The sequence below is a fragment of the Helicoverpa zea genome, chromosome 9 (assembly GCF_022581195.2).
Source record: "Helicoverpa zea isolate HzStark_Cry1AcR chromosome 9, ilHelZeax1.1, whole genome shotgun sequence".
NCBI classification, from domain to species: domain Eukaryota; kingdom Metazoa; phylum Arthropoda; class Insecta; order Lepidoptera; family Noctuidae; genus Helicoverpa; species Helicoverpa zea.
The window spans coordinates 3965346-3976669 of NC_061460.1; positions in this window are offsets into that span (position 1 = coordinate 3965346).

Sequence of the window (11324 nt, forward strand, 5' to 3'; positions counted from 1 at the left end):
AAAGTGCTTGAAAGAGTTGATGACGAGCGCAATTTTTTCTCGGTAAATAAACGGGTAATTAATTTGTCTGTTTGTACCCTTTGTTAAATAAAATTCTTTTTCCATTCCTTCAGTAACTTCCTTTAAAAAAAACATATAATTAAAAACAATTGCTTGTAGCACTCGTCTCCAAATGCATGTTCAGGTTCAGCAAGACTATTACTTAATATTCAGTTTACCTCCATTGTCGGCTTACTAGCTGGCTAAACCAAGCCAGCCGGCTGCCTCTAATGAGTGCTCACGCGTCAATTACCGCCAAATAAAGGGTGCGATGTTTCTGCATCAATCGCTTATAGATCACCCTATATTTATAAGGGCTATTTTTAGTAAGTCTATTTTTATGAGGGTGTCTCTCGAAGTAAGGTCTTTTATTTCATTTTTTTTAAGTGTGAGATAACCAATTTATCGAGAAAGACTACAGGTTATGTTTTATGAAGGTGCCCGGAGTAGTTTCCACAGAACGCGGGTGAAACAGGAGGCAAAAACAAGTGTATAATACAGATCATGCCTTAGTAACAAAATATTTCGTTATTAAATACTAGAAAAAATATTATTTATTCACAAATTGACTTTCTACGAAAACGATGATATAAGACATCGTGTTAATAATATCATTAGTACAAGGTCTCTTAAGGTATCTTTATCTCAATCACCCAATAACGTTCATTCATTTAACCACATTCACTTCCAAAGAACGAAGTGCATTTCGTTGCTGTTCGAGAAGCCGAAGTTTGGAACATTTATCAATAGCGTTAGCAACAGTCTAGCTCGCGATACATCTCCCGAACTTTCAGTTTCGCACTTCCCCATTTAGCTTACTAAGAGCATACTTACACATATACCTACTTTCTCACTACCTCCACTGTGTGTATGGGTAACTGGGTTGAGAAGGTCAGAAAGGCAGTCACTCCTTGTAAAGCACTGGTTGGACTGGAAACCGATCACAACATAGTTGGGAAAAGGCTAGGTAGATGATGATGATGACTCACGACCTATTCTATCTGGTTTCACCTACTTTCCCGGGAAAATCACTTACACACTCACATATTATTATTTTTTTTTGTCGCATGTGTATAATTTTAGTTGTTTTGGCTTTAAAGCATGACTACATGCATACTCAACAATAGGTCTAATATAGCATAAGCACCCTATATTTATACCATTGCTTCCCAATAAATTAAGGCCGAATCAATCTTTCAAAATACACTCTTAAAAAACTTATACGTGGGTGATCAAATCAGGATTCTTTTCTCCTAAATATCAGCCTAAGCAAACATAATATGAAGCACACACCTACATACACACAAATCACAATATTCAAATAACTAAAATGCTCAAACATGACCTTTACAATGACAACAACCCACATTTTAATACTGAAAAGTACTCTTGAATTAAACCCACTGATGGTCTTTGAAAGAAAATTGGCGAACGAAAGGAAAATTAAGCTCTTGAGCGAATGAATAGGTGTGAAAGGTTCAGTTTCATAGTGCGCTTTAATTGCTCAGCTTTCACAGAATTCGGAGATCAACTCTGTCTGTCACAGAGTGAGTGAAGCAGTTGGTCGGGCTTTTAGACCTTGTCATTTTTGTCGATTGAACGTTTTTCTTATTATGGTAAATTGTTTATAATGTGCATTTATGCCTATCATTTTGTAATAGTGTAATAAGCGGAATAAATCTATAGGTATTGCGTGCAACTATCATAATAAAACTATGATTAAAATACATTATATAAAAAAGGAAAAAAAATTAAACGCTCCGAAATTATTGAACTGATTTAATAATTCTTTTACTGTTGAGAAGCTGAATGACATGGACTATAATTTTTCCGGCTTCGGAAACTAATTTCCACGCCAACCAGTTGAAGCCGCGAGAAACAGTCATATATAGTGTCAAAAATATGTCGGCATATCATGTAACATCCTCAATATCATTATTGCCGTTCATAAGTATGCGTTAACACCATTTGGTTGACTGGTCTCTGTTAGTCTGTGGCTAACACTAACGAGTGACGAGCTCACTCGTCCCGGTGACTCATTTTCATTTCGATTTTAACCAATGACGTCACGGCCGATGTCACTCCAAACCTCTTTACGTTAATTGGTTTTTCCGTTATTTACTGCATATTTATTTTGGGCCGATGATGTTAAAAATTATCGGATTTATTTTGGGTCTGAAATTAAGAAATGAAGGTTTTATACTACTGTCACATTTTATTAGCATTCATTTGTAGAATCATGTTGTTAAAATTGTTTAGAATATAGCACAAAATAAACTTAGAGAATTTATCTGTCCTAAAAATCAATTTTAGTATCAGAAAGCAAATTATGCTCTGTGTTTGTAATCTAAACATGACCAAAACCGCAGCTAAACAAAGTTCACTGACAAACAACACGAATTCCAAACATCAATATCAATAACAAGCTTTAGAACCATTATCAAATGAACTTGCTGCACTGGTGCTAATTTACTCAGTAAGTCAATATCAACCAAAGCCTATATAGAACATAGTCCCACTGATTATCCCAGTAAACGTCCTAATGAAATGAAACCCGTTTAGAATCCTGCATACTGCAAATTTTTAGTCAGCTGGTATTTTCATCGGGCTCATAAATGAATATAGAGATGAATGATTTAATTTTGTTAATGGGAAATCATCAAATGACCCTGCCCTCCGTGGGTTAGCAGCGTGAGGGAGAGTCAGACTGTTACTGACTAAAACCCATCATATTTCTTCTGAAGCCCTTTATGTACCAGCGTTACGGTAATTCTTTGAAACAATCCCGTAGCCCTGACAGGCTTTAGCCCTGATGGGCGAGATGAATTATACTGCGGACATTATAATGAGCAGATATCTGGCAGGTATTTATGAGACCGACTAATCAGCTTGATTGAATTCACGAATACCTTTAGAGCAAACTGTTGACCAAACACCGTGGCGACAGTTAAGCCTGCAGTATGCGAGGTAAAAATACACTAAAAAGGTCTAAACGCCCCAATGAGATATTGGCTCCATTTAGACTCCCTGGACACTGCAGTCTTTTTGTTGGCCGATGGTTTGATCAGACTAGCAGTTAATGATACTGCCATCATCAGAGACTGTTGTGTTTGATTGAATTCACGATTACCTTCAGAATAAACTGTCGGCCAAACCGTGCCTACCGTTTATTTTGCAGCGTGAGAGGTCTCTAAACGCCCCGACGAGATACTGGCCCCATTTATTTGCCAGTAAACAGCAGTGACGCTCAAAGCTTTACACTGTCGTGCATCATTATGTCAAAGCGATTGTTTTGAAAGCCGCTTTAGGTGGCAATTGCGATTGATATTGATGTCTATCGGTATATTTGGAACCCTATTCTGGAGGGTTTAAGGATTAATTTTGCACGACTTTTTGGTAGTTCATTGTGATGATAGAAATGTTTATAGTTAGACTCTTTGACGCACTTAAATTAGCAAAACGAAGCAAACCTTCTATAGGTTCAATATTGTAGACTAGCTGTTTTCCCGCGGTATCTCTCGCGTCTTGTGAGAACTGCTGCGCGCACCCAGATAAAATTTAGCCTATGTGACTCGGGAATAGTCTAGCTTCTCAACAATGTTTTTTTTTCAATCGGTCCAGTAATTTAGGGTATAAACAAACAAAACAAATTTTCCTCTTATTTATATTAGCGTAGAAAGACACCGATATGTAAATAAGCTTCCATATTGTTACTTAAGGAAGCACATAAATACATTTTATCAGGATGCAAGCAATATCACAGTACAGACAGTGTTAATAAATGTGAACGCACCATTCTCGTCGTAGGAAAATCCTTTTACGACGGTCATCAATTGGGAGAATGTAGAGGTATTAGTGGGGCTCCCATACAAGTAATACCCTCAGGATTTCTTCCACTGCGTTGAGTCTTAAGCAAGGATACACAAGGATTGCAGTACTGATCAGTATCGGACAATTATCAGGACTGGTCCTTGATTTACCTTAGCGATTGTTTTGCTTGTAGTCTGCTGGATTTGTGGTTCGTTGAATTTTAATATAGTCAAGCGCATCATACCTTACTTATGACATAAGGAAATATGTGTCATTAGTAAATGATTTTGCTAAAGACAACATCCACCTAAACATTTGAGAAAATAGCTTTTTTATTTGAGTAACGTTATAAATGTAAATGAATGTAACGCTGTCTGTATGTCGTTTTATACGCCAAAATTACTGAATAGGTACACTGATAATTTAGAGCCTGAGAAAAGATCTACTTTTTATGTGGTTGCTGTAAGTATTTCTCCAAGTGAAAGCCAGTTAATAAATGATATTAAATACATCATCCTAAGTCATTTTTTGTGCATAAAACCATGATGAACATTTCCTTTAAATACTCCACTCCCTTTCAAAGCACATTTTTGTTTATCAATACGATTTGTTTACCAACACATCGATATGAAAACTTTATTAGTTCTCTACTCACACACCGACCAACCGTTTCAGACCTTTTCATTAAATATTTATGTAAACGCGTGAGTTTCGTGGCCTATCTGTTTTGGCTTTCAACACACTTTCACGCTGAGGAATTCAATTGAAATTGATTACAGGGTACCTTAGAGTTTTTAAATCCATTAAACGTATGAGTTCATCTTTTTTAAGTATATGCAGATTTAGTTTACTTTAAAATAACGTACAGTTTATTTTTAACAGTAAATAAAATGCAATAGACCTTTAAAAGTGCGTATTTTAAGCTGTTAAGTAGATAGTTATCAATATTTTTTTATTATTAGTAGATAATTGATTATGGTATTGGCAATGGAATCTAGAGACTAAAAATAGATTTTTTGGTAGATTTTTTTTTTATGTTTAGTTAGATAGCTAAATTGCACAAGTACTCGTTCTCGCCTTTTGATATCAAACATAACGAAGGACCTAGTTTATTTCTAACCGACAGACCTTTCATTCAATTCCCACGTGTTGCGAAATTCCCATAATCCAAAACAATCATATAACAACTTAGTTAAAGTTGCACCCACATTCTAACATTTTTATTTACTCAGCAATATGGAATAAAAATAACTCTATATTAGTGGGCAGTGCCCACGCGATTTCTCAGAAGCTATTTATAGAAATGAATGGCAGTAACAACACGTTAATAAAAGAGAAAGTTTCTTACTTACTGTTGCATGTTGCACACTAAACATTGACATGCAACTACATGACGTATAAATTTAAAAAGGGCGTAAGATACTTGGAAAAAGGTGGGGTCAGACGAAACTTTTTTTAGTTAATGAATCTTATACTATCATTAAAAGAAAGTAATTAAAATTGAGAATCGGGGATTGGACTTTTTAGTGAGGATTTAAATTATTCATAAATCTTATAATAACTATAGGAAAACGTTAGAATTGTAACAATTTATTTAATGAAGAAAAATCTAAACTCGCCTCCACATATGTATCTCTATCAAACTTAAAGTAGATAGGTACTACTACTTACTTTAACTAGACTAAATAAACATAAACCTTACCCATATAACAACCTCTTTATATACGAAAAAAAAGTCCCAAAAAGGCAACACACATTAATTTCCCTCGAAATCAGTAGAATTTAAGTGAATTGGTGAATTGTGGGAACTATTAGTACAAGTGAAAGTGTGTTGTGTTGCATAGTGTGAGGCCGCAGGGGACCTCGGCCGTAGACCTAGCTAGGCATCAGGTTATGTTCATAAGCGGAGCGGGAAGCGGAGCGGAAATAATATATTTTATAGTATTATGATAAAGATATATTTATTTTGCAAATATAGGTACAAAAATAAATGGTGTTATAAAATAAACAAGTTCTGCCATATTTTGCCATTCGGCGTGCAAACATTTACAAATTGTTGACGTTACAGACTAAGCAATTAAATTATACTATTAATTAAATATATACGGGAACATAGACACAGAGATATACGCAAACTAATACAATTTAAAAACAGTTATTCCGTAAGTTTTATTACACAAAAAAGTATAATCTTTCTTGGCTGGTAAAGTGTAGGCTGGTCAGCGTAGCACCGTAGCATGAGTAATCAGTGTAGCGTCAAAGTGTGCACTTGCATGGATATAAGCTATTAAGGAATAGATAGTTTTGCTGTAGTACGTCTAAATACCTAGATGAGTTTTAGCGAAATCTCATCAAGCATGAAGATAGATAGATATAAAAAAAAATCTAGAAAGGCAAGATCACGAAAAACCATGTAACATGTGATTCAGTAGGTATCACATGCAATTCAGTTATTTCAGAAGCACAGAGCAGTCCTTTCACCTTTAAGAACATTTTGTCACACCACACAATCACTATAAAAACAATTAAAACCAGTTCCACCACCTATTCAACCACATACCTCCCTGCATACACCACTGCACGTAACATCCATTTACCCACCTATTATATGCAGCATGCACTATGGAGCATTGATCACAATGGCTCCCGAAGCGTATGAATCGTGTAACGAAGTCAGTAATACTGCAGTTACGCTCCAATGCACGCGGTGTTTTCCTCACGGGGACGGTAGTTCCATTGTCTTTTGGAGCGTGATAATTGAGCTAGGATTTGAATTTAGAATTTTATTTGTTGGCGGTAAGGGTTCTTTTGTTTTTTTTTTATGATAGTACATATATAGTAAAACAACGTATTTGGGGATTTTCTTTTTGATTACCAAGAGTATAGACGAAATGTAGATAGTTTAAGGGCTCTTAGGAGTTTTTTTTAGATGTTGTTCTTTCATTATTGTTAGGTATATGATATATCTTTAAGGACGCACTGAGAATGAAAGTCTACTGTTGAGCAAAATGTCACAAAAAACTTCTTGTCTTCATTAATGTTACATTTAGCACAATTTCTTTAGTAATCACAGAGCTATACATACGGTTTTGATTTACTTAACAATTCAGATATTATAAAAGAAGAATTAGTTTCTATATCACTAAAAAAAATTGTGGTATACATTTTTCTAATTTCCAAATAGGTAAAATGACATTAAATAAAAAATACATTTACAAACTCGCTCAGCTACCCGCTCCGCTCGACTCCTGAACTCGCAACCTTACGAATGCAGGGGTGGCAACCGCGCGGCCCGTGTAATTGCCAGTAATAAACGGCCGTGCCGGGTTTATTACGCGCCGGGCCGTCGAGCGGGCCGCCCGTTTGCTATCAAAAGTGAGTTGAGCGCCGCTTGTGGTCGTTCCTGATATGTTTATTTTGTTCTGATTCAATTAATTGGTGGAAACCCTTTGCTAATTTGAGTTTGATGATTGAGATTTGTAGGGAGGAACATTTAGAATTTAAATACGATTCTTTATGGGTATTTCAATATTTTTCTCTTTTTATATGATTGCAACTATAGAATTTTCTGGGTCAAATTATTGATATTTAGTAAAATTATATTAAAAACACCCATGGAATGTAAACTATCAGGCAAACACAAGTAGGTTTGTTGTTATTACATAGAAATATTACGATAGTTTCAAATGATATCAGTTTGAATTGCAATATAGGATATTTGCATTCTTGCACGAAAGACTATTGAATAGTTCATGACAAAATATAATATTGAACAGAACAAACAAGTTTTTTCTGTCATGTGGAATACCAGGTATTGTAAATTGTAAAGAACAAATACATATGTTATTGAATAACTAGCTTTTTGCGAACTGTTTTGGACATTCATGCATAGTTGAGGGACCAAAGAATCTTTTTTTCTAATTCATGATACGTTTATACCTTTCTATATTATAAGAACAATAATAATAGGTATGTCTGTCTATATCTGGATGATCCTCAAGCATCCTCCATTGAAGTATAATGGTTGTTAGTGGATACGTTACCTCGGGAAATGGATGTCGCAAGTCCTCAAAAATATCATACCTTGTAAAGTGAGGGTCAGACAGAAACATATAATATCAACCCGCTGTTCTACTGGCCTCCCGAAGGAACTTTTTCTCGTAGCCGGTAAAAAGTAGGCTATGTCCTTTCTAATGGTCTACACTGCCTGTAGGAATACCAAACTTCATTTACATAGGTTCCGTAGTTTTGATCCGACAGACAGATAGAGTTGTTCTTGCAGTTACATTACTGTAACTTTATTATTCCAGCATAGCCAAGACTAATTGAAAAAATAATTATTTCTAATGTTTTGTTCAAACAATTAATTAGAAGTAATAATATAGTGAACAAGGCTCAGATAAATCTTCAGAAAGAAAATTAAACAAACCTCGTCTTTATTCATTCACAAAGCGAGAACTTCTTTCTTAATTATTCCCTAATTAATTCTTTCTGTTCATTATAATTTCATGTGAAATACCGTTTAGGTTGAACAATTGAATTTTAATTACGAGTTAACGGAAGGAGGTAATTTGCAAGCTCGAGTCAACAGCACGCTAAGTTACAAATGTATTACCGTGTGTGGTACGAAGTGCTGATTAGCGGCGAGTTTACTTTGAAGACTTTATTTAAAAACTAGAATTACCTACATACATCTAATATTTGAAGAGTTTGTTGTTTTCTCAACGCGCTAATCTCAGGAGCTATTGGGCCAATTTGCAAAAATATTTCGGTGTTAGGAAGATTGTAGGCTACTCTTTATCCAGGTAAGTAAAGACGTGCCTCAGTCGTGCGGGCTTGGGCCTCAGTCGTGCGGGCTTGGGTGTCATCACCGGACAGGCCCGCCGACATCAACGACGAGGCGGAGTGGTTCCGGGAGACCATGTCCGAGATCTGTGACATGGCCATGCCCCGAGTCCTGCCAGGACGCGCCCGACGCCAGGTGTACTGGTGGTCCAGCGAGATTGCGGCCCTTCGTGAGGCGTGCGTCGCTGCGAGACACCTGTACACCAGACACCGCAGGCTGCGCATCCGCCCTCCGGATGCAGAGGCCAGGGAAGCGGAACTGTACGAGGGATACAGAGCTGCGAAGACCGCCCTCCAATTGGCCATCATCCAGGCCAAGGACGTGGCCAATACAGAGCTGCTGGGGACTCTGGACAGAGATCCGTGGGGGCGCCCTTACAAAATGGTGCGGGGTAAGCTCCGCCCATGGGCCCCCCCGCTGACCCAGAGTCTTCGGCCTCAACTGGTGGAGGAGGTGGTGAGCGCTCTGTTCCCTTCGCGCGGGGAACACTCTCCCCCGCCCATGGTTCTGCAACCCGCGGTGTCGACTGTGGACCACACATCCGACGACGACGATGTCCCCGAGGTGACTGGGGTGGACCTGAGAGTGGCGGTAACCAGGCTGAAAGCCAAAAATACCGCCCCAGGGCCTGACGGCGTGCCTGGCAAGGCCTGGGTTCTGGCCCTTGAGGCTCTCGGGCCTCGACTTAGGGGGCTTCTCAGCGCATGTATGGAGAGGGGCCAGTTCCCACTTCGTTGGAAAACAGGGAAACTGGTCCTCATTCGGAAGCCGGGGCGCCCTGCGGACTCTCCGTCCGCATACCGGCCCATCGTGTTGCTCGACGAGGTGGGCAAGCTCTTCGAACGAGTTGTTGCACACCGCCTCGTTGCGCACCTTGGGGGGATGGGGCCGGACCTCGCGGACAACCAGTTCGGTTTCCGCAGGGGGCGCTCAACGGTGGACGCCATCATGCGCGTGAGATCTCTCACGACGGGGGATGCTGTGTCCCGGGGGGGGGTCGTCTTGGCGGTGTCTCTTGACATCGCCAATGCCTTCAACACCCTTCCCTGGAGTTGCATTAGGGAGGCACTCCGGTACCACCGGGTGCCGACCTACCTTCGTCGCGTGGTCGAGGCCTATCTGTCGGATAGGTCCATCATTTACCCCGGTCATAATGGGGAATGGAACCGGCGAGAGATGTCGTGCGGTGTTCCGCAGGGGTCGGTACTGGGGCCGCTCTTGTGGAACATCGGCTACGACTGGGTGCTGCGCGCCGACCTCCCTAGCGGCGTCAGCGTGGTTTGCTACGCTGACGACACGCTGGTACTGGCACAAGGGAGGTCGCACCAGGAGGCAGCCGACATAATGGCGCGCGGGGTTGCGATAGTCGTTGAGAGGATCCAGCTGCTGGGACTGGAGGTGGCATTGCACAAGTCCGAGGCCATGTGCTTTCATGGGCTTCGGAACGCGCCACCTTCAGGTTCCCAAATTATGGTGGGAGGGGTTACCATCGGCGTCGAGGGGGCGATGAAGTACCTAGGACTCGTCCTCGACGGCCGGTGGAACTTCGTCGAACATTTCCGACGTTTGGGCCCCAAACTGGAGAAGACAGGTGCTGCCTTCAAGCGGCTCCTGCCCAACCTGGGAGGCCCAAACGCCCCCTGCCGTAAACTTTACGCGGGAGTCTTGCGGTCCATGGCCCTTTACGGGGCCCCGGTATGGGCACGTTCGGTACGGCCGCGAGCTGTACACTACCTGAACGTGCCCCAAAGGGTGATAGCCATTAGGCTAATCCGGGGGTACCGCACGATCTCCCGCGAAGCAGCTGGCCTACTAGCCGGACTACCACCGTGGGATCTGGAGGCGAGAGTCTTCTTGCGCCTGTACGACTGGCGCGAGGAGGCTCTGCGCCGGGGGGAAACCCCGTTGCCGCGACAAGTTGTCGCGCAGCGGGCAGAGCTCCGGCGGGATGTCATGGTGGCCTGGAGGGAGCGACTGTCGCAACCCAGTGCAGGGCACGCCACCATAGTGGCGGTAAGTCCCCTCTTTGAGGAGTGGCTCGGGAGGAGTCACGGCGCCCTCACGTACCGCATGACGCAGGTCCTCACCGGACACGGTTGTTTCGGGAGGTATCTGCATCGAATCGGTCGTGAGGAGGCGCCCGGGTGTCACCACTGTGCGGATAGCCCCGAGGACACGGTGGACCACACAGTCCAGGAGTGCCCTGCGTGGGAAGGGCACCGCCGGGTCCTCGTCGAGGCTGTGGGCGGCGGCGACCTCTCGCGTCCGGCCCTGGTTCAAGCCATGGTCCGGGGCGAAAGGGAATGGGATGCCGTCGCCTCCTTCTGCGAAGCAGTCATGCTCGAGAAGGAGGCGGCGGAACGTCAGAGAGTTCGCACCTCTCATCCCGGCCGCCGCGCTGGAGCAGGTAGACACCACGGGCGCCGGGTGTCGCGAGACGACTCCCGGCCACCGTAGGCGTGGGTCTGTGGGCGGTGAGTTCGGGTGGCTCATCGCTCATGTCTGTTTTTAGACAACAGACCCGTGTCGGCGGCGCGCGTTGTTCCACGCGCTCCTCAAAGAGATGTCAGCAACCCCAGAGGGGCCCAGCAGGGCCAAGGCCTGCCGGGGCTGCGGGTTGTTCGAAAGA